The sequence below is a fragment of the Scyliorhinus torazame genome, chromosome 16 (genome assembly GCF_047496885.1).
Source record: "Scyliorhinus torazame isolate Kashiwa2021f chromosome 16, sScyTor2.1, whole genome shotgun sequence".
In the NCBI taxonomy this organism is placed as follows: domain Eukaryota; kingdom Metazoa; phylum Chordata; class Chondrichthyes; order Carcharhiniformes; family Scyliorhinidae; genus Scyliorhinus; species Scyliorhinus torazame.
In genome coordinates, this window is record NC_092722.1 from 41632435 (window position 1) to 41659227 (window position 26793).

The window sequence follows — 26793 nt, forward strand, 5'->3', positions numbered from 1 at the left end:
TTTACTTTATTTGGCAAACTGCTAAGCTCCACATGTAGTACTTATTACAATTGTACACTTACTATTTATTCTTTTAATTCTGCCCCTTATGCACAGAACAGAGAAAAATAGTCAAATTGGACCTAACTCCTCCCCAAGTATTTAAGCTATCACTATCAAACACTAAATCAGCTCAAGCGCAAGATAATTTAGACAAAACACCCTCCAAAAAACGGACTGACAACCAATGTGTAAGCTCACTAGCCTTGTGCATCTCCTCTCCTCAATGTGTTGGCTCTTCGTGTGGAAGGGAAGGAAAGTAGAGATAAATTTGGAGGATGATCCAATCAATCCAGTGTACAGAAGTTGCAGAAAGCTTTTAATGAGGCAAAATTCAGGGAAAGATTTATGGAGATCCCACAGGCAAGCATCATCAGTTCCATGCTAGTTGAGGACCAGTGAAAATGTCTTCCTGCATAGCAACATTACAGTAAGCAATCTAATAATTGTGCCCAGGTCACCAAACTTTAAACGAGAAAATGTAGAAAGCAAGAGAATCATAAAGCTAAGCCATATACCACTCAGTGTGCACTTTCCAAGGGATCACTGGATTAGCATTTAATCACTAACACAAAAACAAGTAGACTCCACTACCCTGAATTACAGATGTATGCATGACAATGATGCTCGGGTCACCTCAGTAACAAGGCTTATCAGAAGAGGCATCAAGTACCAAGCTAAAGGTACAACTGACTGGCCAATTATATTGACTCAACTTCAATTAGAGAAAAAATAGAAGAGAGAAAAAAAATAGAGAAAGTCAAAAGCATACAGAAGATAGAACTGGTGGGTAAAAAGATGGGAGAGAGATTTTCTCAAAGATCTGCATTGACTATTTTTGACTGCTGATCAGTCACTGTACTTTGATAAAAGAAAATCACTCTCCCGGAGGTCTACGTACCATCATCTAATTTTTACCGCAAATCCGTATAATTATTCTATTTTCTCCTATTGCGAACATGTAATTTCTACATAGCATGTTATTGGCATAGTTTTCATTTAATTTGGTTATAAAATTGCGATGATTTAAAAAAAAATTTTTTTTAAGAGTACCCAATTCATTTTTTCCAATTAAGGGGCAATTTAGCGTGGCCAATCCACCTTGCCTGCACATCTTTGGGTTGTGGGGATGAGACCCACACAGACAGGGGAATGTGCAAACTCCACACAGACAGTGACGCGGGGCCGGGATCGAACCTGGGTCCTCAGTAGGGAATAGTGCTAACCAATGTGCCACCATCTCACCCCAAAATCAGGATAACGTTTTAAAAAAAATATTTTTTCTTCTCCTCCTTTTTCACATTTTCTCCCAAATTTACACCCAACAATAAACAATAAGCAGTAACGAATGTAATGTCAATCCCCATATTAATAACAACGATCCCATCCTCCCACCAAACCCCAGACATTGGCTCGCATGTTAACATAAATGACAAAAAGGAATCAGGAAGCACCCATAGTCACCATTACACATACAGTCCCCCTCCCCCCAACCCTCCCAGCCCCCCTAATGTTCGATGTGATCCAATTCTCGAAAGTGCATAATGAATAACGCCCATGAATTGTAGAACTCTCCATCCTTCCCCTCAGGGGCAGCACGGTAGCATGGTGGTTAGCACAATTGCTTCACAGCTCCAGGGTCCCAGGTTCGATTCCGGCTTGGGTCACTGTCTGTGCGGAGTCTGCACATCCTCCCCGTGTGTGCGTGGGTTTTCTCCGGGAGCTCCGGTTTCCTCCCACAGTCCAAAGATGTGCAGGTTAGGTGGATTGGCCATGATAAATTGCCCTTAGTATCCAAAATTGCCCTTGTGTTGGGTGGGGTTACTGGGTTATGGGGTTACTGGGTTATGGGGATAGGGTGGAGGTGTTGACCTTGGGTAGGGTGCTCTTTCCAAGAGCCGGTGCAGACTCGATGGGCCAAATGGCCTCCTTCTGCACTGTAAATTCTATGATAACCTCTATGAGTTCAAATCTGACCTTTTCAAGCATCAAGAATCCCAGCGGGTCCCCCGCCACGCCAGGGCACAGGGTGAAGAGCTTGATCTCCACCTAACAGGATCTGCCTTCGGACGATCAACGAGGCGAAGGCTACATCATTTGCCTCCGCACCAGTTTCCAACCCCGGCTGGTCCGACATCCTGAATATGGCCTTCCGAGGGCCCGGGTCAAGTTTCACGTGCACTACTTTAGAGATTACCCTAAACACCTCCTTCCAGTAATCCTCCAGCTTTGGACAGGAGCAAAACATATGGATTGGTTTGCGGGGCCTTCCCCGCAACGTTCACACACATCTTCTACCCCCTCAAAGAGCCGGACGGTCCTCGCCCTTGTAAGGTGCGCTCTATACACCACCTTCAGCTGTATCAGCCCCAACCTCGCACACGAGGTGGAGGCGTTCACCCTCCGGAGCACCTCACACCAGAACCCCTCCTCCATTCCCTCTCCCAATTCTTCCTCCCACTTTGCCTTGATCCCTTCTAGTGGCACCTTCTCCTCCTCCAAAATAGCCCTGTAAGCCGCCGATACTACCCCCTTCTCCAGTCCCCCGTCGTCAGCATCTCCTCCAGCAATGTGGAAGCTCTGTATCTCCTTTCTGGCAAAGTCTCGAACCTGCATGTATCTAAATATTTCCCACTGCTCCAGCCCATACTTCGCACCCAGCTCCTTCAATCCTGCAAAATGACCCCCAAGAAATAAATCTTTTAGTGTTCTAATTCCTTTCTCCTCTCATCTCCATCCCACTTCCCTGGCTCAAATCTATGGTTTCCCCCGAATTGGCATTTCCCTTGAAAATCAGGATAAAGAAAGGTGCATTCAATCTTGCAGTTTAAGGATAGAAAGCCGTAAGAGTTAGAATAAGACAGCAGCAATGAAAAAGACAACTGTGCCAGTCACAAATGTGACCAATTCATCCTGTTGCTTTTCAAACAAAAGCGGAGGATACACCGCGGACAATCAGTGTGGACAAAAAACGAAATTAAACCGCTGATTCACTATCCATATTATTCACTTGGGTAAAAATACTGTCCTGTGAAATACAAAGTATACAAACCAGGACAATTCCAGGTGTAAGTGATAGTGCAGGTCTGGCAGCATCTCCAGAGAAATAAACTGAGTTAACATTTTGAGTTCATATCACTCTTCTTCAGTGCTGAAGAGGGGTAGGAATGTGATATATAATTTTGGAGGGGTGTTGAGAAAGTGGAGCAAAATAGGTCAGAGATAGGTTGGGCCAGATGAGAGATGTCATAGACTCAAGACAAAGGGAGTGTTAATGGCAACATTAAAGACTAAAGATGATGTTGATAGTGGCATAAAGGGAGATAGCAGAATGCGTTAATAAGAGGACAAGGTGAGTCCTCAGTGAAAACAAAGTGACAGATGGTCCTGTGGGAGAGGTTTATGTTGTTTATGCATTGGGGGCAGCGTATACAGTTGACCAATTTGAAGGAGGTGCGAGGAATTCACTTGTTTGGGGCCTTGTACAGCGAGGAGGGAGAATCATAGAATCTACAGTGCAGGAGGCCATTCGGCCCATTGAATCTGCTCCAGCCTTTGGAAAGAGCACCCATTGAGTCTGCACCAGCCTTTGGAAAGAGCACCCTACTTAAGCCCAAACCTCCACACTATCCTTGTAACCCCACCTAACATTTCGGACACAAAGGGGCAATTTAGCATGGCCAGTCCACCTAACCTGCAGATATTTGGACTGAGAGAGAAAGTGAAAACTCCACACAGTCACCAAGGCCGGAATTGAACCCAGGTCCCCAGGGCTGTGAGGCAGCAGTGCTAACCACTGTGCCGTGCAGTGGTTAGCACTGGTGAAGGTGATGGGGCAGGTTTGCAACTTCTGTGATTGCATGGGAAGGTGCTGTAGGAAGGAAATGAAAGGTTAGGAGTGATGGAGGAGAGGACAAGAGTGTCACGGAGGGAGTGGTAAGGGGAAGATGTGTTTTGTGTTGACATCATGGAGTTGGTGGAAATGGCAGAGGATGATTCTTTGAATGCGGAGGCTGCTGGGGTGAAAAGTGAGGACAGGGGGGACCCTATCATGGTTCTGGGAGGGAGGGGAAGGGATGACGGTAGAGGTACAGGAGATGGGTCAGGCGCAATTGAGTGCCCCGTCAACCACAGTGGAGGAGAACCTCAGTTGAGGAAAATGGAAGACATGTCAGATGCACTCTTTTCGAAGGTGGCATCATTGGAACAGGTTAAGGGCGGCACAGTGGTTAGCACTCCTGCCTCACTGCGCAGTGGACACAAGTTTGATCATGGCCCCAGGTTACTGTCCATGTGAAGTTTGCACGCTAAATTGTCCTTTAATTGGGCAAAAAACATCATTGGAACAGATGCAACAGAGGCAGAGAAACGGATAGCTTTGTCAATCTCTCCTTGGCTCCCACCTATCTCTGACCTATCCTGCTCCACTTCCTCCATGCTCCTTACTTAACTACATAATTCTACCCTTTTTCAGTTCTGAAGAGGCACATGGACTCAAAGCATTAACTCCTCCACCGATGTTGCCAGACCTGCTGAGCTCTTCCAGTAAGTTCTGTTTTTATTTCAGATTTCCAGCATCCGCAGTACTTTTACTTTTATGGGGAGGTGCGGGGGCGGGGGGGGGGGGGGGGGGGGGGGGGAGATCCCATGTGATAATCCGATAAGGACAAGACTCGATTTGGCTGGGATATCGTTTGCATTTTTGCCAACATTCAAAAGAGCCTGGACTGATACATGTGGAATGAATAATGGGTCAACATGCTGGAGGGTTGTTGACATCCATGAGCAATCTCAGGGGAGTGAGGTTAAGAAAAATGGGGGAATGAAAAGAAAATAGGAAAAAACAGTATTAACACATTAAAAATATTTTTACAAAAACAAAAATAATTTGAGGAGGCTTCAAATTAGTAACTACGCAGAAAAGGAAAATTCTTCTTTGATTCTTCCTCACCTTCACAAAAAAATTAGTTCAGCGTGATATAGTGTAAGCTAATTAAAAGTCAATTTAATAGAGGTCATTTAGGAGATACATTTCCTCAGATCACATTTCCTCAGATCACACACTAGTTAATACATAAAATTTCTTTTTGCTTTTTAATGCTGTTTAATGGAATAAATGTATTAATTCAATTTTAAAAGTTTTAAATGGATAAATTGCAGTAAAACAGCATAAATTAATTTCAACACATACATGTTCACCAGTGTATTACCTGAGGAAATTGAAACCCTGACAACTGGGAAAGTGGGAATGGATACCTCAAGCTGCCGAACAGGCTTGGGAGGAAAGATGCATTTGCATTGAACACGATTGTTCAAAAAGGATTAAATGAATGTGGGCCCCAATTCTCCTGCACCCCCTCCCCCACAAATACACTATAACCCACTTCTCTCCAATATAGTCACATCCCAGATGTGCAAGTTAGGTGGATCGGCCACACTGTCCCTTAACTGGAAAATAAATAATTGGGTACTCTAAATTTAAAAGAAAATATTGTCACATTCCAGAAGTCTTTTGGGGCAGCACGGTAGCCTTGTGGATAGCACAATTGCTTCACAGCTCCAGGGTCCCAGGTTCGATTCCAGCTTGGGTCACTGTCTGTGCGGAGTCTGCACATCCTCCCCGTGTGTGCGTGGGTTTCCTCCGGGTGCTCCGGTTTCCTCCCACAGTCCAAAGATGTGCAGGTTAGGTGGATTGGCCATGATAGATTGCCCTTAGTGTCCAAAATTGCCCTTAGTGTTGGTTGGAGTTACTGGGTTATGGGGATAGGGTGGCGGTGTTGGCCTTGGGTAGGGTGCTCTTTCCAAGAGCCGGTGCAGACTCGATGGGCCGAATGGCCTCCATCTGCACTGTAAATTCTATGATTCTATGAAAGTCTGAATCAGTCCTAAAAGCTCTGAAACCTCTCCATACCCACCCCCCTACCCCAACAGGAAAGATCTCCCTGACTCCTTCAGTGCTCATGAACCACTAAACCACCAAAGCTGAAAATCCTAATGCAACCAGGGCTGGTAGTCTCACTGGCATGGGCATCCAATTTGCCCAGACTCCAGGAACTGCCTCATTATTTCCAAAATATCCTTTTCCTAACTGCTTCCAAATCGAGGGGCCAATGACACTGCCAGATCCTCAGCTCCTTTCCTAGTGCTCCAAAGCCTAGGGCTGCCCCTTATGCAGATACGTTGGAGCTTCTGGTAATACTACTGGATGCAACACCATTCATATCATGAGTAATACCATGGGAAATCTAGTAGGAACAATAAAATATTTTAACATTATTAGATCCCAGCATTGTAACATGTCAAAATAAATTCTTATGTTTCACCATGGAACTTAGCTTTAACAGTTTATTTAGATAAAGGGACTGTATGAAAAGCGGTCACTAATGTTTTTTTTAAAAAAAATTTTTATTCTCCTCCATTTTCACATTTTCTCCCACATTTACATCCATCAACAATAAACAATAATCAGCAAGATATGTCAGTCCCCATAATAACGATCCCATCTACCCACCAACCCCCAAACCTCAACCCGCATGTTTACATAAACAAATGACAAAAAGGAATCAGGGATTACCCGTAGTCACCCTTAATCTTACACAGCTTCCCCCCCCCCCCCCCACCCCCCACCGCAGGTCTCCAGCTCCTCCTGTCCACTGCCTCTTGTAAAACTCCTCCCCCCACCCTTGGTTCCTTCCCCCCCAACTTTCCACCCCGGCTAGACCACTCGGACCCTGTTCTGCCAGGCTCCGATGGCCGCAGCCCCTCCCCCCACCTCACTCCCGTTCACTGGCCGGCACAAACCGGCCAGCGTGGAGGCCCCCGCCCGGGTCCCTTTCCCACTTGCCCGGCCCCAGGAAAGCCCAAAGATCCCCTTTTAGCACACAAACCCCGCATATCCACCTACACCCCAAAGAACTCTCATTTCGAGTGAAAGTCCCATCCCTTCCCTTGTCCAAATATATACCACCTTGGCTCCTTTAATCTCTACACCCGCACGCAGTGATACAAAAAAGAAGAAAATACAGTCATGAGGTTACATCGGCACATGGCCATTCCTCAATTTGTCAGTTCTGCCACAGTCCTTCTGCTTTCGCAAACTCCTCCGCTGCTTCCGCCGTTCCAAAATAAAAGTCCCTGAGCTTGTAAGTCACCCTCAGCTTCGCTGGATATACAATGCCGCACCGCACCTTGCTAATGTACAGTGCCCTCTTTACCCGGTTGAAGGCAGCCCGCCTCCTTGCCAGCTCCACCGTAAAGTCCTGGTATACACGTATACCAGCTCCAGCCCACTGCACCACCCGCTTCTGCTTGGCCCAGCTCAGGACCTTCTCCTTCACCCTGTACCTACGGAAGCACAGAGTCACTGCCCTTGGCGGCTCACTCGCCTTTGGTACAGGCCTCCACGACCGATGAGCCCGATCCAGTTCATATCGGGAGGGGTCCTCCCCCTCCCCCAATAGTTTTGCCAGCATCGCGGCAAAATACTCAGTCGGCTTCGGTCCTTCAACTCCTTCGGGCAGCCCCACAATCCTCAGGTTCTGTCGCCTGGATCTATTTTCCAGGTCTTCCATTTTTCCTCACAGATCCTTGTTAGTATCCATCACCTTCCGCATCTCTTTCCCCATCGAGGCAAGTTGATCACCGTGCTGCAATAACGTCTCCTCCACTTCCTTCAGCGCCTCCCCTTGCTCTCGCACCTCCGCCACTGCGCTCGCCACCTCCGTCCTCACCGGGGAAACCGCCTCCTCCACCAGCACACTCAAAACCTCCCTCATCTCCTTCCTCACCGTCTCCATGCATTTCGCAATCTGCGCCAACTGCTTTTCAAATTCCGCAGCCATCACCTTGGTTATTTCTTCAGCCGTAAGCAGTGCGGCCTTCCCTGGTGCTCCAGCCTCCATTTTTCCTGGTGACCCCGCGGTGACCTTTCCACTCCCCGACGGACCTCCAGCTGGTTTTTTTCGGCCGTTTTTTTGCTCACCCTCGACATTTTTCTTGGGTTTTTTTTCCCTCCTGTGTCTTCACAGTGCCTCCTTCGTGCCTTCTACCGGCTTCTGCCGCCTCCGTGGACCCTGGGACCGGGCTTAAAGCCCCGAAAATTCCGTTCCCGAGTGGGAGCTCTCCATTGTGGGGCCGCCTCCCGCCCGCCGTCACCGGAAGTGCGGTCACTAATGTTTAACGATCATAAAAAACTCTGCTTCACCTAGAATGCCATGATCAAGGTATAAGAAAAGTCAAATGGAAAAACAGCATTTGGCACATTATGTTCAATAAAGAAAATATAATCCACACTATCTCATAAATTAATGGTTTGCACCATGTTGCACAACTGTTATGCATTGCCTGGTGTGGCTCAGGAGCCCCACTCTGAGAACATAAGAAATAGGAGCAGGAGTAGGCCATATACGAGTCCTCGAGTCTGCAAAACCATTAAATCAGCAGATCATGGCTGATCTTCAATATCAACTCTACTTTTCTACCCTATTGCTTTATCCATTGATTACCTTAGTAACCAAAAGTCCATCAGTTCAGTTGAATATAGTCAGCTACTGAATATCCAACTACTGAATAGAGATTTCAAAGATGTAATTATTTACAGAATCCCTACAGTGCAGAAGGAGTCCATTCAGCCCTACGAGTCTGCACCGGCCCTCCAGCATCCTACCCAGGTCCACTCCCCCACCCTACCCCCCGTAACCCCACTTAACCTGCACATTTTTCGACATTTAAGGGGCAATTTTGGAATGGCCAATCCACTTAACCTTCACATCTTTGGACTGTGGGAGGACACCGGAACACTCGGAGGAAACCCATGCAGACACGAGAGAATGTGCAAACTCCACACAGTCACCCAAGGCCGGAATTGAATCCGGGTCCCTGGTGCTGTGAGGTAGCAGTACTAACCACTGTGCCATAGTGCCACCAAGATTCAAAACACATTCTTATGTATTAGTTGACTTGGATGAAGAGAACGTGAGTAATGTATCCAAGTTTGCTGAGCTTGGTAGGGCATAAATTGTGAGGAGGATACAATAAGGCTGCAAAAGGATTTGAGCAGGTCAAGTGAGTGGGCAAAAAGGTGGCAGATGGATAACAACGTGGAAATGTATGAGGTTGTTCACCTTAGTTGAAAAACAGAATTTTCCTAAAATGGTACAACATTTTTAAAAGTTGATACCTAGAGAGATTGGAGTGTCCTCATAGAACAAACACCAAGCAGCAAGCAACTAAGATATCAAATGGCAGGTTAGCCTTTATTACAGGGAGGCTGGATTACAAGAGTGAGGAAGTGCTGCTACAATTGCAAAACGCTTTGGTGGGACCACACTGGAGTAGGCTGCAGTTTTTGCCTACTCATCGAAGAAAGGATATACTTTGCCTTTGTGGTAATGCAGCAAAGATGATCCAATTTTGAAATGAGAGAATTATCTTTTGAAAATTTGAGCAGTTTGGGCCACTACCAAGAAGTGATTGAAATTTATTAGATTAATGGGCTTAAACAGGGTAGATGCCAAGAGTATGTTTCTGTTTACACAAACTCACCAATCACAACAGCAAAAATGGAAATCTATATGTAAGTTTGGTTTATTCAAAGATATACTACTTCAGCAACTATTATTCACAAGGACAGCACAACTACAATTCCTATACACTGAAGGTCACATGCTGCTTTAAGTCCTGGTTACTTGCTCATGTGCATGTTCCCATTGGTTAGAGATTCTAGAGCTATGGGGCACAACCTCAGGTTAGGAGGTCAATTGTTCAAGACTGCGATGAGGAGGAATTGCTTATTGAAAAACTTTCAAATTTTAAAAATTATCTTCTCCAGAAGGGCTGTGGATGCCCAGTTGTTGACTGTATGCTATTTAAATCTAAGATAGGCAACTCAATGCTAGGACTTTATGGGAATGGGGATATGGGAGAAGATAGCAGTGGGGCTTGGACACATTAGGTGACGATCAGCCAGGATCTTACCAAATGGTGGTGAAGCAGATTTGAAAGGCTGTACAGCCTATTTCTGCTTCTAGTTCTCATTTTCTCAGGAGTAAAGAAAGTCCTCATCGCAGACCCAAACAGCCAACCCTTTATCTTACATGTACAGCCAGAGAAAACAGCCTCTCACCATCTACGATGTCAAACTGCCTTTGAATTTTATACATTTTGAAGAGGTTACCTCTTATTCTTCTATACCCCAAGGAATGTAGGATCATTCTACATAATCTCAAAAGGGCAAACCCATCATCACAGGAATCAATTCAGTAACCTTTACCATTTTGCTCTCCATTCAAGGAATGTATTTCCTTTCTTCAATAAGACTGGCTGTTATTAATCACTGCTGCCTTTCAAAAGGGGACGATGGCGCAAAGCAAAAGGATGTGTTAATGGGACAAGTAAAGAATCAAAAAGATGGGTTCAAGAGGAGTTGCCCAAGGCAATCACAATTATTATCTGCACTAGCTGTCTGAGAAAATGTGAGTAGTCTGCCAACTAATATTAATATGCAAAATAGGTCCAGTGACACTGCAGCCCTGAATTTCCTGGCTTTATGCTTCAAGGATACCACCGGTAAGTTAGAATGAGAAATAGGGGGTGCAATTATTTCCTGGATCAGCTGAGGCTGGCATAAGTGAAGAGTTTTTCAACCTAAAGATGGCTGAACGTTTGATAAGCAATTACTGCAGCTGGAAAAAGTTTCTGCGTACACTCCACTCACCTCGCTATTGGGAATGTTACACCACTGGCAAATTTTGAAATTCTGCTTGGTCACAGTGAAAGCTCCTCAGGAGCAGGTGGGACACATTAGATGGCCATGGAGAAGAATGGAGGGAAAGGGAACAAGGTAAAATGAACACAGGATTTCTTTAATATACCATCTTGAAAATTTACAGCACAAAGGGACTGTCTGACTTATTGCATCACTGCAGCCAACTTTCCAACTTTTGGTCCATAACCTTGTAGGTTACAGCATTACGTGCTTATCCAAGTAATTTTAAAATGAAATTAAGGTTTCTGTCTTAATCAACCTTTCAGATAGTGAGTTCCAGACCCCCATCACCCCTCTGAAAAATAATGTCTCCTCAATTCCCCTCCAATCCTTTTACCAATTATTTTAAAACAAAGGAATATAGGGCGCAATTCTCCGCTCCCGCGCCGGTTGGGAGAATTGTCTGGGTCGCCAAATTTTCCCACGACGCCGGTCCGACGCCCTCCCGCGATTCACTCAAGCGGCGAGAACGGCCCCGTCGAGTTCCGCGTGGCGCAGGCTGGAGAATCGCCCGAGACACCCAGAATGGCGATTCTCCGGCATCCCCGCTATTCTCAGGCCCGGATGGGCCGAAGTACCGACGGCGTGAACTGGGTTCACGCCGTTGCCGTTCACACCTGCTATTTAAAGTCGTCAGCCAGTCGTGCTGGCTGACGCTGACCAGTGAGGAGGTGAGTGGACTGGTCCGCAGCTCCTGGAGACCGGGTCGGCTTCCCCGAGAAGGCTGCGGCCAACGGGGGGATGAGGGAGTGTGCAGGTGGGAGGGGGGGATGAGGGACAGTGTGCAGGTGGGAGGGGGGGGGGGGGGAAAGAGGGAGAGTGTGCAGGTGGGGGGGGGGGGGAGATGAGGGAGAGAGTGCAGGTGGGAGGGGGATGAGGGAGAGTGTGCAGGTGGGAGGGGGGTGAGGGAGAGTGTGCAGGTGGGAGGGGGGGGATGAGGGAGTGTGCAGGTGGGAGGGGGGATGAGGGACAGTGTGCAGGTGGGGGGGGGAAGTGTGTGCAGGTGGGGGGGGGGGATGAGGGAGAGTGTGCAGGTGGGAGGGGGATGAGGGAGAGTGTGCAGGTGGGAGGGGGGGGATGAGGGAGAGTGTGCAGGTGGGAGGGGGGGATGAGGGAGTGTGTGCAGGTGGGAGGGGGGTGAGGGAGAGTGTGGATGGTATCGTCCATCCGCGGATGCAACATGTCAGCCGCCCTGATATGGCAGGACAGTGATGAGGACACGGCCGCAGGTTGCCGTGTGGCTGATGGGCACAGGCGACTGGTACACTGGTGAGGAGTATGGTGTGAACTGACCGTTGGATGCAGACAGTGACCAGATGTTAGGCTGGGTGCGTATCTGCAGCGCGACCATCCCACCGGGGCACACAGGTATCCCATGCAACCTGGCTGGCGAGGTGTGGAAGAACCTCCGTGTAACATGTCGTTTCTCTGCCCCTCACCACCCTCCTGCAGGTCACCATGTGTGCCAAGCAGACAGCGATGTTTACTGCCGTGGTTGGAGCCGCAGCTCTGGAGTTTGCCATCCGCAGCGTAGAGTCAGACGGCCCACAGTGACTGCAGATGCAGCGGTTGCCGGTGCAGCAGAGGGGATGGCCGCGGAGTGGCCCGTCATCGCCGCGCAGGCCGCAGGCGCTCAGGCCCCGAATGCACAGGGGGATGCCGAGGTGAACATTGACCCCCTGACGGCGAGGAATGCAGAGGAAGTGCTTGGGGGGGAGCAGGAGGAGGTGGAGGAGGAGCAGGAGGATCCACTGGTGGTGGTGCCAGGGCGCCACAGGCGCCCAGCAAGGCCGAGGGTGTACCGTGACAGAATGTCGTTCGAGGCCCTACCGGACATCACATGCAGGAGGAGACTACGGTTCAGCAGGGAGACGGTCGCACATATATCCCACCTCGTGGCGCACCTCGCACCACTTTGGAACTGGTGAAGGACACGCGATACCAGTCTCAGTCAAGGTGACGGTGGCCCTAAAGTTTTATGCGACCGGTTCCTTCCAGGCGCCGAGCTGGGACCTCTCCAGGATATCACAGGCATCGGTCCACAGGTGCATCAGGGCCGTCACCAACGTCTTTACGCCATCGCGGACAGGTACATAAAATTCCCCGAGGACCGAGCACAGCGGGAAGCACGGGCACGTGGATTCGCCAAGGTGGCCGGGATGCCGATGGTCCAGGGGGTCATCGATGGTGTGCATGTCCCCATGCGCCCGCCTGCAGACAACAGGGAAGTGTTCATGAACAGAAAGGGCACGTACTCCATGAACATTCAGGTGGTGTGCGACCCCCACATGAAGGTCATGCACGTGTGTGCAAAGTACCCCGGGAGTGTGCATGACGCCTACATTCTGGCATAGTCATTCATCCCCGCAATGTTCGATGGATGCCCCCCACCCGGCTGAGGGGCTGGCTGCAGGGCGACAAGGGCTATCCGTTGAGGTCATGACTGATGACGCCAATACGGAGGCCTCAGACCAATGCGGAGAGCCTATACAACGAGGCACATGCAGCAACCAAGGGTGTGGTGGAGCGGTGCTTCGGCCTGCTGAAGATGCGATTCAGATGCCTGGACCGCTCCGGAGGGGCCCTGCAGTACCGGCCCGACAGGGTCGGTCGCATAGTTGTGGTCTGCTGTGCGATGCACAACATAGCCATGCAGAGGGGAGATGCACTGGTGGAGGAGTCGAAGGGAGGACCCGACGGCAACGGAGCTAACGCAAACGCGGGGGATGGGGAAAAGGAGGATGCGGAGGAGGATGATGGCGTGCATCAGCGCCAAGGGCACCACACAGCAAACCCCCCCCCCCCGCGTTCACGGCACCAATTCCACATCACCTTACCATTGCGGCATCACGGGATTGCACAACAGTGATGATGATTGGGTAAGCGGGTGTGAACTGTGCCATGTTGAATGATGACAGCCCGCTCTGCGATGAGCTGTGTGCTCAGATTCGCCAGCCGAGGTCTGACTCATGGCTATAGCTGAACCATGCACTCCGGTGGTCAGAGCCTTCGTGACGGATATTTCACCACGTGCCCGTGTGGGGTGGCTGGCGTTGGTGTGCCGAGGACAACGGTGTCCGATTATGGGAGGCAGGGGGGAAACGGTCAGCACATCCGGAACAGACCTTGAACCGCTCGTATACCACTATGCCACTCGGTCACCCTCACGAGCCCCCTGGCACCAACATAGCACAGAGTCTTACAAGTCAAATTCAACAGTGAGTTTATTTGTGTGATTAACATAGGTGCCCTACCCCCTACAACTAAACTGTGCCCTGCACCCGTGCCAACTTCTTATGTGCCTAACAGCTTTGCCTTACGGGCCCTACCACTACGTCTAGGTGTGTTCCCAGATGGTACAGCAGGAGTGGAGGCGGACTGCTGAGAATCACGCCCTGCGACATGACTCCCCGTCGGCACGCATTTCTTGGGGCGGCCCGGCTTCGATGGGCCAGGCTGCTCGGCGGGCGTGCTGGATGGCATTGTGCCACCCTGACCTGCCCGCTGCCCACCAGATGCGCCAGGGACGGAATGGGGGGGGGGGGGGGGGGGAGGGGGAGGCTGAGTGTTCCGGGATGTCTCTTGATGGAGCTACCGGGACGGGCCCCAGAACCTCCTCCTCCCTCGGGGAGCCCGGTGGCCCCCGGGCCTCACTGTGGGACGGAGATGCGATCGGAGACATGCCCCATCGCACCACCAACACCTGGCGCTGCCAGTCCTGCAGGCCTGCAGCGGGATCGACCACGGTCCGAATGTTCGCCGAGGCGGAGCCCAGGGAGTGCGGCATTCCTGCCAAGGACTGTGCAATCTCAACCTGTGACTGTGCCACGCCATCCATCACGTGCGCCAGGCAGTCTATTCTCTCCGCGACTGACTGCTGGGACTGTGCCATCGCTTGCTGGGACAGGGCCATGGCATGGTGAGACTCGGCCAGGGCCCGGAGAGCGGTGGCAATGTCCTGTTGGCTCTGTGAGATGGCTACCTGTGAGAGGGCAGCCCTCTCCTGGGCCATGGATGACGATTGCACGTTAAGCCCAACGCCTTGCTGAACCTGACCCATGGCCAAAATCCTTTCACCCATTGCCTCCACCGCGGACGCCACCCGTGCGGTGTCGGCCTGGGTGGCTGCGATGAGCGGCACCACTCCCTGCTCCTGAACGCGGATGGACTCCTCCAACTGCGTGCAGGTCCTGGAAGATGGCCCTCATCCCGTTATTCAGTCCCTGGGTGTCCACGTGCATCGGTTGTCCGGGTGGGTCAAGTACATCCAGGAACCCGGGAGCCGTCTGGGTGGCAGCTGTTTGCTGGGCCTGTGCTGCCCTCCGACCGTCCAGCCCCTCGGCTGCTCCAAACTCCACCTGCTGTACCGGCTCGGCTGTGGGGTGCGCACCAGACCGTGACCCGGGGGCCTCATCACTTATATGCCCAACCGAGGTGAGTGTCTCTGTGATGGTATATGGTGTCGGAGACAGCAGTGCCGCAAGCTCAAGGTCATCGTCCGTTAGGAATTCTGGTCTGTTCTCCTCCCACTCATGGCCCGGCGCAAGCTCCATGCCGGCCATGTCGTGCTGACCTCCAGGTGATTCCACCGAGTGTGTGGCCGTGATGTGCGATTCATCTTCAATGTCTGCCCTGTGCCCCTCACTATTGTCTCTCTCGGTGGTGTGAGCGTCCTGGTCCTGCGTCCCATACGGAGAGGTTTGCCCTCCTGTCCGACCGACTGCCAACCTCTGGCGTGCGTCCCTGGGTGCACTTGTGGTTGGCGATGTTCCGCTGTCTCTTGGCCGAGACGTCCCTGGACGTTCGGCGGCTGGCCCTGGGGAACATAAAGATTTGGGGTTCGTTAGACACGGTGGCCCGGGTGCATGGTGGTGGTGGGTGCACAGTGTGAGTGGGGGGAGGGAGCGAGGGTGCAGTGGCATGAGTGAGGGAGGAAGCGAGGGTGCAGTGGGCAATGTGTGAGGGAGAAGATAAGGGGTGGGGGGGTGAGGACATGCAGGGTTGTCTCACTAGCTCCTGCACCTCCGAGCTGGCATGTCGCGACCTCCCGGGTGGCGGATCCCCCAGTGAGGTCCAGGGCCCTCTGCTCGTGAATGTTTAGGGGGTGCAGCACAGGAGAACCCCCTCCGGTTCTCATACGCTCACGCTGGTTGTGAGCTGTCTTGTCCTGGAGGTGGGGGGGGGGGGCGGGGGGGGGGGGTTGGATAAAGCATCACAATTAGGCAGGTATCATCAGGGCGTGCAGATATAAACTACATTTTTGCTGGTCCAGGAAACAGCACGCCATGGCATCGCTCCGTGGGGGGTCCCGGGGCTCATGTGGGTCGAGTAAATCATTGGGCACCCTGACCCCCCCAAAGCCCCAACCCCCCCGACCCCCCCCCCTGATGCCCCAACCCCAGCCTGACCCCCCCAAACCCCCCTTGATGCCCCAACCCCCCATGATGCCCCAAACCCCCCCTGATGCCCCAGCCCCCCCTGGTGCCCCAACCCCTCCTGACCCCCCCAAACCCCCGATGCCCCAACCCCCCCTGACACCCCCCCCCCCCCACCACTCCACTCCCCCCCCTCCCCCTCGTGCCGGGGGGGGGGGGCTGGGGGCACCTCATGGCACTTACCCTCGCAGCCCGAGTGAGGTCGTGCAGCTTCTTCCGACACTGCTCCCCGTCCGGGGGTTCTGCCCCACAGCACTCTCAGCAGTGCCAACCTCACGCCTCACCGCTGGATGGCTGGCGATGCCCACGTCTTGGCCAGTGGGTGTCCCTTCTCTGCTCGACCCCATCCAGCAGGTCCGTGTCCCGGAACCTCGGTGCAGCTAGTCAGGGCTCAGCCATCTCTTCCTGTCTCGTCTCCTCCGGGTCCTCTGTGCGCGGATCGCGCCATTTATGACGCAGCGCCTCAACATTTGGGCCTCGCGTGGTGACGACGTGACTTTCGTGACACGCCCACGCCCCCCCCCCCCCCCCCCCCCCCCGAGTTTCTCGCGGCCCCGATCCTAGCCCATTTTTGAGCCCTGAATCGGCCGGGATCGGGGCCGTTTCGCGCCGTCGTGAACCTCAACGGCGTTCACGACGGCGTGGGCACTTCGTCTCGGGAGCAGAGAATCGCGCCCATAGTGCCTTTCTATCCACTCTATCTAGGCTCACTCATAATTTCATCCACCTCAAGTAAATCTCCAATCAGCTTCCTTTGTTCCAAAGAAAACGCCTCCAGCCTATTCAATGTTACCTCATAGTCAACTGTTAAGGATGCTGGATCAGACATCAACATTTGTTAGGATACCTGAAGAGAGCCCCAAACAAATTATTTAAATTTGTAAAACTGAGGAAAGAACACTTCACCCTAGGAGTGAAGACTCTGACCAATAGGTACCTTTTATGTTAAATCAAACTTTAGTTTAAGAATTAACCACATCAACGTCAAAGAAATAACTTTACAATAATCAGTTAACTTAAACAAAAGGAAAAACTTTAATTTACTCCCTATACATGGTACTAACTCAAAATAAGCAACACAATACAGTTCAAATGCCACTTAGAAAGTTAACAAAACAGCTTTGCAGACCTTTGGAGAGAGTTCCTCTCAAGAGCAGATTGTGCACTTTAAAAAAAAATTTAGAGTACTCAATTAATTTTTTCCAATTCAGGGGCAACCAACTAGTCTGCACATCTTTGGGTTGTGGGGACGAGACCCAAGCAAACACGGGGAGAATGTGCAAACTCCACACCGACAGTGACCCAGGGCCGGGATCGAACCTGGGACCTCGGCGCGTGAGGCAACAGTTCCACCGTGCTGCCCTAGATTGTGCACTTCTGCTTAACCCAGCAAGCAGCATTTGTCAAAACTGCTGTTCAACTTAAAATCCTCGTGTCTTAGGTGGCCAGGATTAGGAAGGTGCTGTTGCAGAGAGGATGGCAGTCAGGGGGGGTTGGGTCTTCCGAATTTACTATTTTATTACTAGCCGGCGAACGCTGAGAAGGTGAGGAGCTGGGTTAGAGGGGGGGATTCCCAGTGGGTCAGAATGGAGGATAGTCTGTGTAGGGGGTCGGGGCTGAGGCCATTGGCAACAGCACCGCTCCAGATGACCCCGGAGAAATACTCAGGGAGTCCGATAGTAGTAGCGACGTTGAAAATCTTGAGGCAGTTGCGCCAGCACCTTAGGCTGGGGATGGGGGTCAAGGGAAATGCCGATCCGGGGGAATCACAGATTTGAGCGGGTAAGTGGGATGTGAGTTTTTGGAAATGAGAGGAGAAGGGAGTCGGGGCATTAAAGGAATTGTTTCAGACCGGTTTGCGGGATTGCAGGAGCTGGGGGCAAAATATGGGTTGGGGCAGGGGGATACGTTTCGGTATATGCAGGTCCGAGATTTCGCTAAGAAGGTGATACAGAGCTTTCCGGTGGCGCTGGCCTCCACCACATTTATATGTTTTGGTCCTGTCCAAACCTGGAGGGGTATTGGAGGGAGGTGTTCAGGGTAATTTCGAAGGTGGTACATGTGAGACTTGAGCCGGGTCCTCTGGAGGCCAGATTCGGGATATCAGATCGGCCGGGGTTGGAAGTAGATGCTGAGGCAGGTGTTTTAACCTTCACCTCGCTGATCACCCGAAGGTGGATCCTGTTGGGGTGGAAGTCAGTCTCGCCACCCTGTGCTCTGGCGTGGCAATCTGTTGGAGTTTTTAAACATCCAAGAAGGTGAATTTTGAGTTGAGGGGAAGGATGGAAGGGTTCTACAATTCATGGGCTTTGTTCATTATGCACTTTCAAGAATTGGGTGACATCGAACATGGGGGGAGGGGGGGGGTTTGGACTGTGTATGTCATTCATGACTATGTATGGGTGGATGGTGGATTCCTGAATCCTTTTCTTTGATGTTTGTATTTGAGGTGTTGAGGGTTGTTTGGGGGTTGGTGGGAGGAAGGAATTGATGGTCAGGGGATTGACATTGTATTTGTTACCATTGTTTGTTTGTTGGTGAATGTAAATTTGGATGAAAATGTGAAAAAGGAGGATAAAAATATATTTTTTTTTAAATCCTTGTGTCTTGTCAGACGCAAATCTTATTAAAAACTTCTAAACTAGAGATGGACTTGGATCCTCCCATCAATTACATCATCTGTATCCCACTAAAATGTCACATGACTTGATTAGCTAGGACAAATACGACCTCTCATGAATGATCTACTCTTCAGGGAATCTCCAGCAATCATAACAATATCCCATTAGCCCACTATATGTAAACAAGTAAATGGTTAGACTCAATCATCACCTCCCTTTTGACGACTTCTCAGCAAACACACAGTCTGGATACCTTAAAGTAGATTCTTGAATAATATTACTGCAAAAAATATATACTTTAATCCAGGTTTAAAACCTTACTGCAACAGATATAAAATACAATATATATAAAATTCTACACTCATCACACAACATTCTCTAGTCCTGGCAACATCCTCCAAAATCTCCTATACATTGTCTAGTGCATGACATCCTTCCCGTAATGCAGTATCTAGAATTGTATGCTGTACTCTTCTAGCCAAGACTAATTAGTGCTTTATACAGTTCCAGCATAACTTCTCTGGCTTATTTATTCACTAACTTCTCTGGCTTATTTATTCACTACCTGACTCATAAAGGCAAATATCTTCTATACCTCTTATACGCCTAATCTACCTGTTCTACTACTTTGAATATCTTTGGTCATGCACTTGTTCCTTTTCTCCTCTACACTCCTCTGTATCCTGCTATTATTTGGGGATTCTCTTGCTTTGACCTCCCCAAATACTTTAATGCAGTGATGGGCAACCTTGGCTAGTAAGTGGGCCGCGTGAGTGACCCTTCTTCATCTCAATGGGCTGCAAAATTGAATTCTGGTTTGTTCACTAATCATGATCCCATGAATAAGATTAAATATATTTAATACATGCCGTATTTCATAATGAGTTATCGAAAATGGTTCAACATTTATATATTAATAAAACTTTCATCAACTTCAAATGGTAAAAACAAAAGAAATATTTACACTTGGATGCAGAATGAGTGCACGGCACACAGTCAATGTAGGGGCTTTTCACAGAAACTTCATTGAAGCCTACTTGTGACAATAAGTGATTATTATTATTTTGCACAATCAGAAAGCAAGAACAAAGAACAATACAGCACAGGAACAGGCCCTTCAGCCCTCCAAGCCTGTACCTGTCATACCACCCTTGGCCAAAGCCCTCAGACTTTCCTAGTGCTGTATCCCTCTACACCCATCCTATCCATGTATTTGTCAAGATATCTTTTGAAAGTCGTTAATGTATCTGCTTCCACAACTTTACTTGCCTTGCTTTGTGCACATCACTTCGGTCATGCTGGTAGGAAAATCAGAATAATGTGGCAATCCTGCATGTGGGCAACTGTCAACAAAATGTCTTGTGGGCCACAATCAGAACCTAGATGGGCTGCATGTGGCCCCCAGGCCACAGGTTGCCCATAACTGCACTCTGGTCATAGGGCGTGATCTAACCAACAAAAAGAAAATAGACTCTGTTCTGGGCAGGAAGCGCCTGCTATCTAATGGCACTGTTGCTATTATCGGCCCCTGCGGGGAACACGTCCCCCACCCCACCGAGGCCGCACTGAGCATCATTTCCTGCACTGAGGAGCTCCGACGAGCAGCTGTCTTCAGTGCAGGAAGAGATCATCTCTCATCCCCCCCGATGCAACCCCTGGACCACCGCAATCACCTGCTGGGGAGTCATCGAGCTCCCCTCACCCCGTACCACACCACACACTGGCAGGGCACCCCCCCCCCCCTCAATCACCGGCATGGCAAAATGCCAGCTTGACACCTTGCCACTGCCAGCATCATCTAGGCAACCTCCGTGCCAGCATGCCTGGTCCCAGTTTGTGGGGACCGGTACTAAATCGACGTTCGGCTCGGGTCTCCTTGGCGGGTCAATAGGTGCCGGGCAGCCGTTTGATCTGGTGTCAGTGCACCTGTGGGTTTTTAAACTCACTTAACCACGCGAGACTGGGTCTTGCCCATTGATGGATCGCACGCACGCCAGATCTCATAAGGCATAACGGCCGTCATAAATCCTGGGACAGGCCTCTGTGGATCCATTGGCTGAGCCCTTCCCCGATTCCGGCGGGACAAGGCCGGTAAACCGCACCCATAGTATTTGGCACTCTTCTTCCCACTGACTAGTTCTTGATATCTTCCTACTGTCCACACCCGTCTTCCTCACTAAAAATCACATGGTAATTTTTGTAACAGCTGTCCCTTAAAAACATTTTTTTAGAATACCAATTAATTTTTTCCAATTATGGGGAAATTTAGCGTGGCTAATCTACGTAGCCTGCACATCTTTTGGGTTGTGATGGTGAAACCCACACAAACACGGGAAGAATGTGCAACCTCCATATGGACAGTGGCCCATGGCTTTTCAAACCTTATTTTAAAAAATAAATTTAGAGTACCCAGTTATTTTCTTTAATTAAGGGCCAATTTAGCGTGGCCAATCCACCTACCCTGCACATCTTTGGGTTGTGGGGGTGAAACCCACGCAGACATGCGGGAAATGTGCAAACTCCACACAGACAGTGACCCAGGGCCGGGATTCGAACCCAGATCCTCAGCGCCGCAATCCCAGCGCTAACCACTGTGCCACATGCTGCCCCCCACCTGTCCCTTTTAATCATGCCCCTAATACTGAAGTTTATTGATATACATCACAAAAAGCAAGGAATGTGGTCGTAAGCGCCTCGGAGCCCCAATGGAACAGCCTATTAGTTACAAAAACACTTGGAAAAAGTTTTGAACTGATTCAATCTTTGTGTGATGCCAGCACCTGCAGAAAATAGTGAATCTTACACCATCGGTCTTCAGCCAGCTGACCTTTACAAAATAATTCCTCATTGCACTTCTGGAACTCACATGAAGCAATATTCATTTTCCCGGTTGTCCTTGTACTACATAACCTCTTCACTATCCCTCTCTTTGCTATATGACGCGGTGTGGGAAATTACAGACACTCCTTTTTGCAATAAACTAATCTTCATTTAGACGTAGAAACCCTACAGTGCAGAAGGAGGCCATTCAACCCATCAAGTCTGCGTCAGCCCTTGGAAAGAGCACCCTACTTAGTCCCTTGCCTCTACCCTATCTCCGTAACCCAGTAACCCCACCTAACCTTTTTGGACACAAAGGGCAATTTAGCATGGCCAATCCACCTAACCTGCACGTCTTTAGGCTGTGGGAAGAAACCGGAGCACCCGGAGGAAACCCACACAGACACGGGGACAACGTGCAAACTCCACACAGACAGTCACCCGAGGCCGGAATTGAACCTAGGTCCCTGGAGCTGTGAGACAGCAGTGCTAACCATTGTGCCACTGTGCCGCCATGAGTTAATCATAAATTGAATTTGCTGTGGGGTTATTGGTTCAGACAAAAGCCAAGGGGTTGGGAAAGACACCATCGCTTATTCCCAAAATAATTCTGCTAACGGACAGATGGTACAAGGGGGGGGAAATCAGTGTTGTTTGAACCGAAAGTACAGAAATCCTTCAGCTCAACACTTTTATAAAGAAAGAAAAATTACACTCCATGCTTCCTGTTTTTTTTTTTTTTAAATGTCCATTTTACAAAAGTACTTATCGCTATCAGACAAATTATTTGCATATTTTGTTTTAGAAAATCATAATCTAGTCCTAGCGATTGTAAGTATGCTGAGAAACAGTTTCAGATTGAATACAGATCAGTACAAAAGCATAAATGTAAATTACAACTCAAACAGGTCATTTGGCCCAACTAGTGTGTCAGCGTTCTCTACACAAGTACTGACAGTAGCACCATATCCTAGTAGCATCATATCCTGGGATCTCACAGGGTGACATTTTTTGAATTTGCATTTCAAAATATTTTTAATATAATTTACAATTTTACAAGAGAGACTATAGAAGTACTTGTTGTAGTTTGGCAACAATTTGGGGATGAAATTGGTCTAAGTCAACAGTGCAGAATGGGTTCAAAGCGAAAGCTTTTTTCATCATGCTTGATCTCTCTACAGTCGTTAAAACTCTGAGACTTTTTCATAGTCAGATCGTCACTTTTAGTTGGTTTGAATTTAAAAATCTTGGCAATATTTTCCAAATCAATGGAACAGTTAAAACCGGCAGTGAAAAATTGACTGCTGATTTGACACAAGTCAGTTTTGAGCTGGTAGTATTGACTAATTGCACCGCTTTATTTTTTATTAATGCTGCTTCAAAACAATCACATGACAAAAAGTGAGCATATTTTCTTGCTGAATTAAACATGCAAGTTTACATCTACAAGTTTGCTGATGACACGACCATAAATGAGTCAGAGTACAGGAGGGAGATAGAGAACTTAGTGGAGTGGTGCAAAACTAAAGAGCTGGTCATTGACTTCAGGAAGCGAAGTATCGTACACACTCCTGTCTGTATCAATGGGGCCGTGGTGGAGATGGTTTACAGCTTCAAATTCATAGGTGTGCACATCACCAACAATCTGTCCTGGAAAACAGAAAGCAGCTATATTTTCCCAGGAAACTAAGGAAATTCGGCATGTCCACATTGACTCTTACCAATTTTTACAGGTGCACCACTGAAAGCATCCAATCTGGCCTCATCACAGCTTAGTGTGGCAACTGCTCGGCCCAAGATTGTAGGAAACTACAGTCGTGAACACAACCTTATCCATAACGCATCTGACCCACTGACTCAGTCTACACCTCCCGCTGTCTTGGGAAAGCGGGCAGCATAATCAAAGACCTCTCCCACCCGGGTATTCACTCTTCCAACTTTTTCCATCGGGCAGGATATACAAAAGTCTGAGAACATGCACTAACAGATTCTAAAACAACTTCTTCCCCGCTGTTACCAGACTCCTGAATGACCCTCGTATGGACTGATCTGATCACTTCTAACATCTTCTCTACTGAGTAGTACTGCACTCTTGCTTGTGTATATGTATTTACATTGTGTATTTATGGCTACCCTATGTTTTTTCATGTATGGAATGATCGGTCTGGACTGTAAACAGAACAATTTTTTCACTGTACCTTGGTACATGTGACGATAAAACAAATCAAAATTCAAGTCTTGCTGCAGCGAGAATTTTGTGAGCATCTAAGCTACCGTGGTTCTTGCATTTCTTCAGCCTTGCAGGGCACACCACTGTAAGTCAGATCTAGCTTTTCAGGTAAATATGCAAGTACATATGTTCACAGGTGCAGCGGAGGGGGTTGCAGGAAGATAAAGACCAGGGGCAGCATGTGGCGCAGTGGTTAGCACTGGGACTACAGCGCTGAGGACCCGGGTTCGAATCCCGGTCCTGGGTCACTGTCCGTGTCTGCGTGGGTTTCACCCCCACAACCAAAAGATGTGCAGGTTAGGTAGATTGGCCATGCTAAATTGCCCTTTAATTGGAAAAAAAATAATTTGGTATTCTAAATTTATTTTTAAAAAGGAAGATAAAGACCAGTCATTATATTGGAAACTTAAGGAAATATTGGGCAGAATTTTTAAATGATAGGTCCTTGTGGGTCAGCAACCAGATTACTGCTGGAATGGGCTTTCCGATGGCATTAGCATCCAACATTTGAGTTTCCCAACCAGAGAGGATGAACGTGATGTGGCAAATCTGTCAACGGAAGAATTTCTAATTAAAGGACCTTGGTATGAGTCAGAAAGACTAAACTATATATCGATTCTAGAGATGACAGCTACTCTGATGGTCACTGGCAAGCATGCCCACCTGGTCCACCAGGAAGGAGTTTGTTCAAGGAGGCTACAGTTGTCAGCTTCTGTAAAGTCTGAACCTCCTGAGGCACTGGTGCACAGAAAGAGTGTGAGTTGATTCTCTGCCTGTGAACTGCGTTGGGAAGAGGGATGTCTGGTTCATTCCCTCTGCCCTGTGGAGTATCATGTGGCAACTTGTGCTGCTGCTCCCCCTGCTACTAATCCTCTTCTTCCTCAACAGAAGTGAATCATGATGTGGTGACAGCTGATAGCAGGGAAGTATAAGGTGGTAAATGAAGTGCAAGGCAGGTAAACTGACTGCTAAGAAATTGGCAATTGTCTGTCAAGCAATGACAGCACATTTAGAGGAAGTGTGCGAGTATCGGCCTTTGACCTGTGCATGGTTACATCGCTTCAGTTTCACTGTCCAAAGCCTTCCCAAACTGACAGTTTCACTGATGGAGCATATAGCCTACTGTGCACCCGCTTGGTTAACCCTGGTGACTTACTGACAACTCAAGAAATGGGTGTACTGGTTGTTAAAGTCAGAATGGTCAGTTAAACAGCAGTTGGTTGCCTATTTGCATATGACAGTTACAAAGGGGTTCCACTCTCGGGTGAAACCCAGAGTGGATGGGACAATGTCACATTCCCAACTTGATGCTAATTTTAAGGGATTTAACTCTTACCCTCACCCACAAAATGCTGAACAAAGTCACAGAATCATGATGAATGGTGATCTAGTTCCATATATGTAAGAATTAAAATACTCGGTCACATCAAGTATTCTCTTCTAGTTTTACACATAATTACAACAACATTTAAAAAGAATAATTTTAGAGTACCCAATTTTTTTTCCCAACTAAGGGCCAATTTAGCGTGGCCAATCCATCTAACCTGCACCTCTGAGTTGTGGGGGTGAAACCCATGCAGACACGGGAGAATGTGCAAACTCCACACGGACAGTGACCCAGGGCCGGGATTCGAACCCAGGACCTCAGCGCCTTAGGCAACAGTGCTAACCACTGTGCCACGCGCTGCCCCCAATTACAACAAATGTATACCACAGAAACTGGCTATTAATCCCATCTGGAGTATGCTGGCACTTACACTCCACGAGTTGTTCCCACCCTTCATTTAAAGCTATCTGCATATCATTCTATTCCTTTCTCCCTGAAGTGCTCAGCAAACTTTCTTTTCAGTACATCCAAGTTAGTTACCTCTACTACACTTTTGGTAGCGAATTCTACATTCCCTTCACTCTCTGGATAAAGTAGTTCTGTATTCTGACTATCTTGTATTTACAGCCCCAGTTTTGGACTTGCCGCCAAGTGAAAACGGTTTCTACACCTGCCCAATCGAACGTTGTTATATTTTTAAAGGCACATCTCAAGTTTTTTCCGTTTTACAGAAACGAGATCCAGCCTGTTCCCTATCTCCTCTTCATCCTTTTTACAGTATGCAGACCAGAATTCTATATTCAAAGACCCTAATTTAATTTCATTATTTCCTTACTAGATTGGTGCCAGTTTTGTGCATGTTTTCTTTTCTATTTCTGGGGAACAGCTCACTATTAAATTCTGGATGTGTAAAGTGGAAGCACCTCTGCAATAAAACCAAAAGCTTAATTTCTGCACCTGTCAGAGAATAACTACTTGAACACCTAGTATTAAATCTTTTTCGCATATTTTCTTGGAAGATGTTGACAGATGTTTTGCTTTTGCAGTTGACTGCATAAAGGTTTCCACCCATTAAAAGAAACAGACAATAAATCAAATGCTGACAAAAGTAGAATAACAAAGGTTTGTGTTTCTATTAGCTGTACTTCCCTCAGTCTTGTCCATTTATATCTCAAATGCTTGCAATTTAAAAAGTTGTATTTTATGGTTTTAATTCTGCAGACCGTCTGAATTTATTTTCCAGATCCAAGAAAGAACTTTGAGTGCTGACTGCTTTGCAAACTTCTGCAGTGTCCTCCCCTCTCCCGAGGGCATTGTTTCTTACAGAAATAGTTTAATGCCATTTGACACCTTGTTCAAGTAACACACACACACACAAGCACATTTGTCAGCAGACTAATCTACCACAATAGCATCAAAGCCAAACCCATTTCTGCCCTCAACTGACATCTGCATGCGCACACGATCCAGCACGAGTCACTGGAGGGCAATCAGGAATAGGAATCCTAGTTGATAATTTCCCCCCCCTAGCTTGGGGCACCAAAGTCAATTATTGT

At 48.6% G+C, this 26793-nt stretch overlaps 1 protein-coding gene across 10 annotated transcripts in view; it reads right to left on the reverse strand.

Moving 5' to 3' along the window:
* The window catches only part of prdm2a (PR domain containing 2, with ZNF domain a), a 277892-nt gene that overhangs the window by 91011 nt on the left and 160088 nt on the right, over nt 1-26793 (reverse strand). The window lies entirely within an intron of this gene.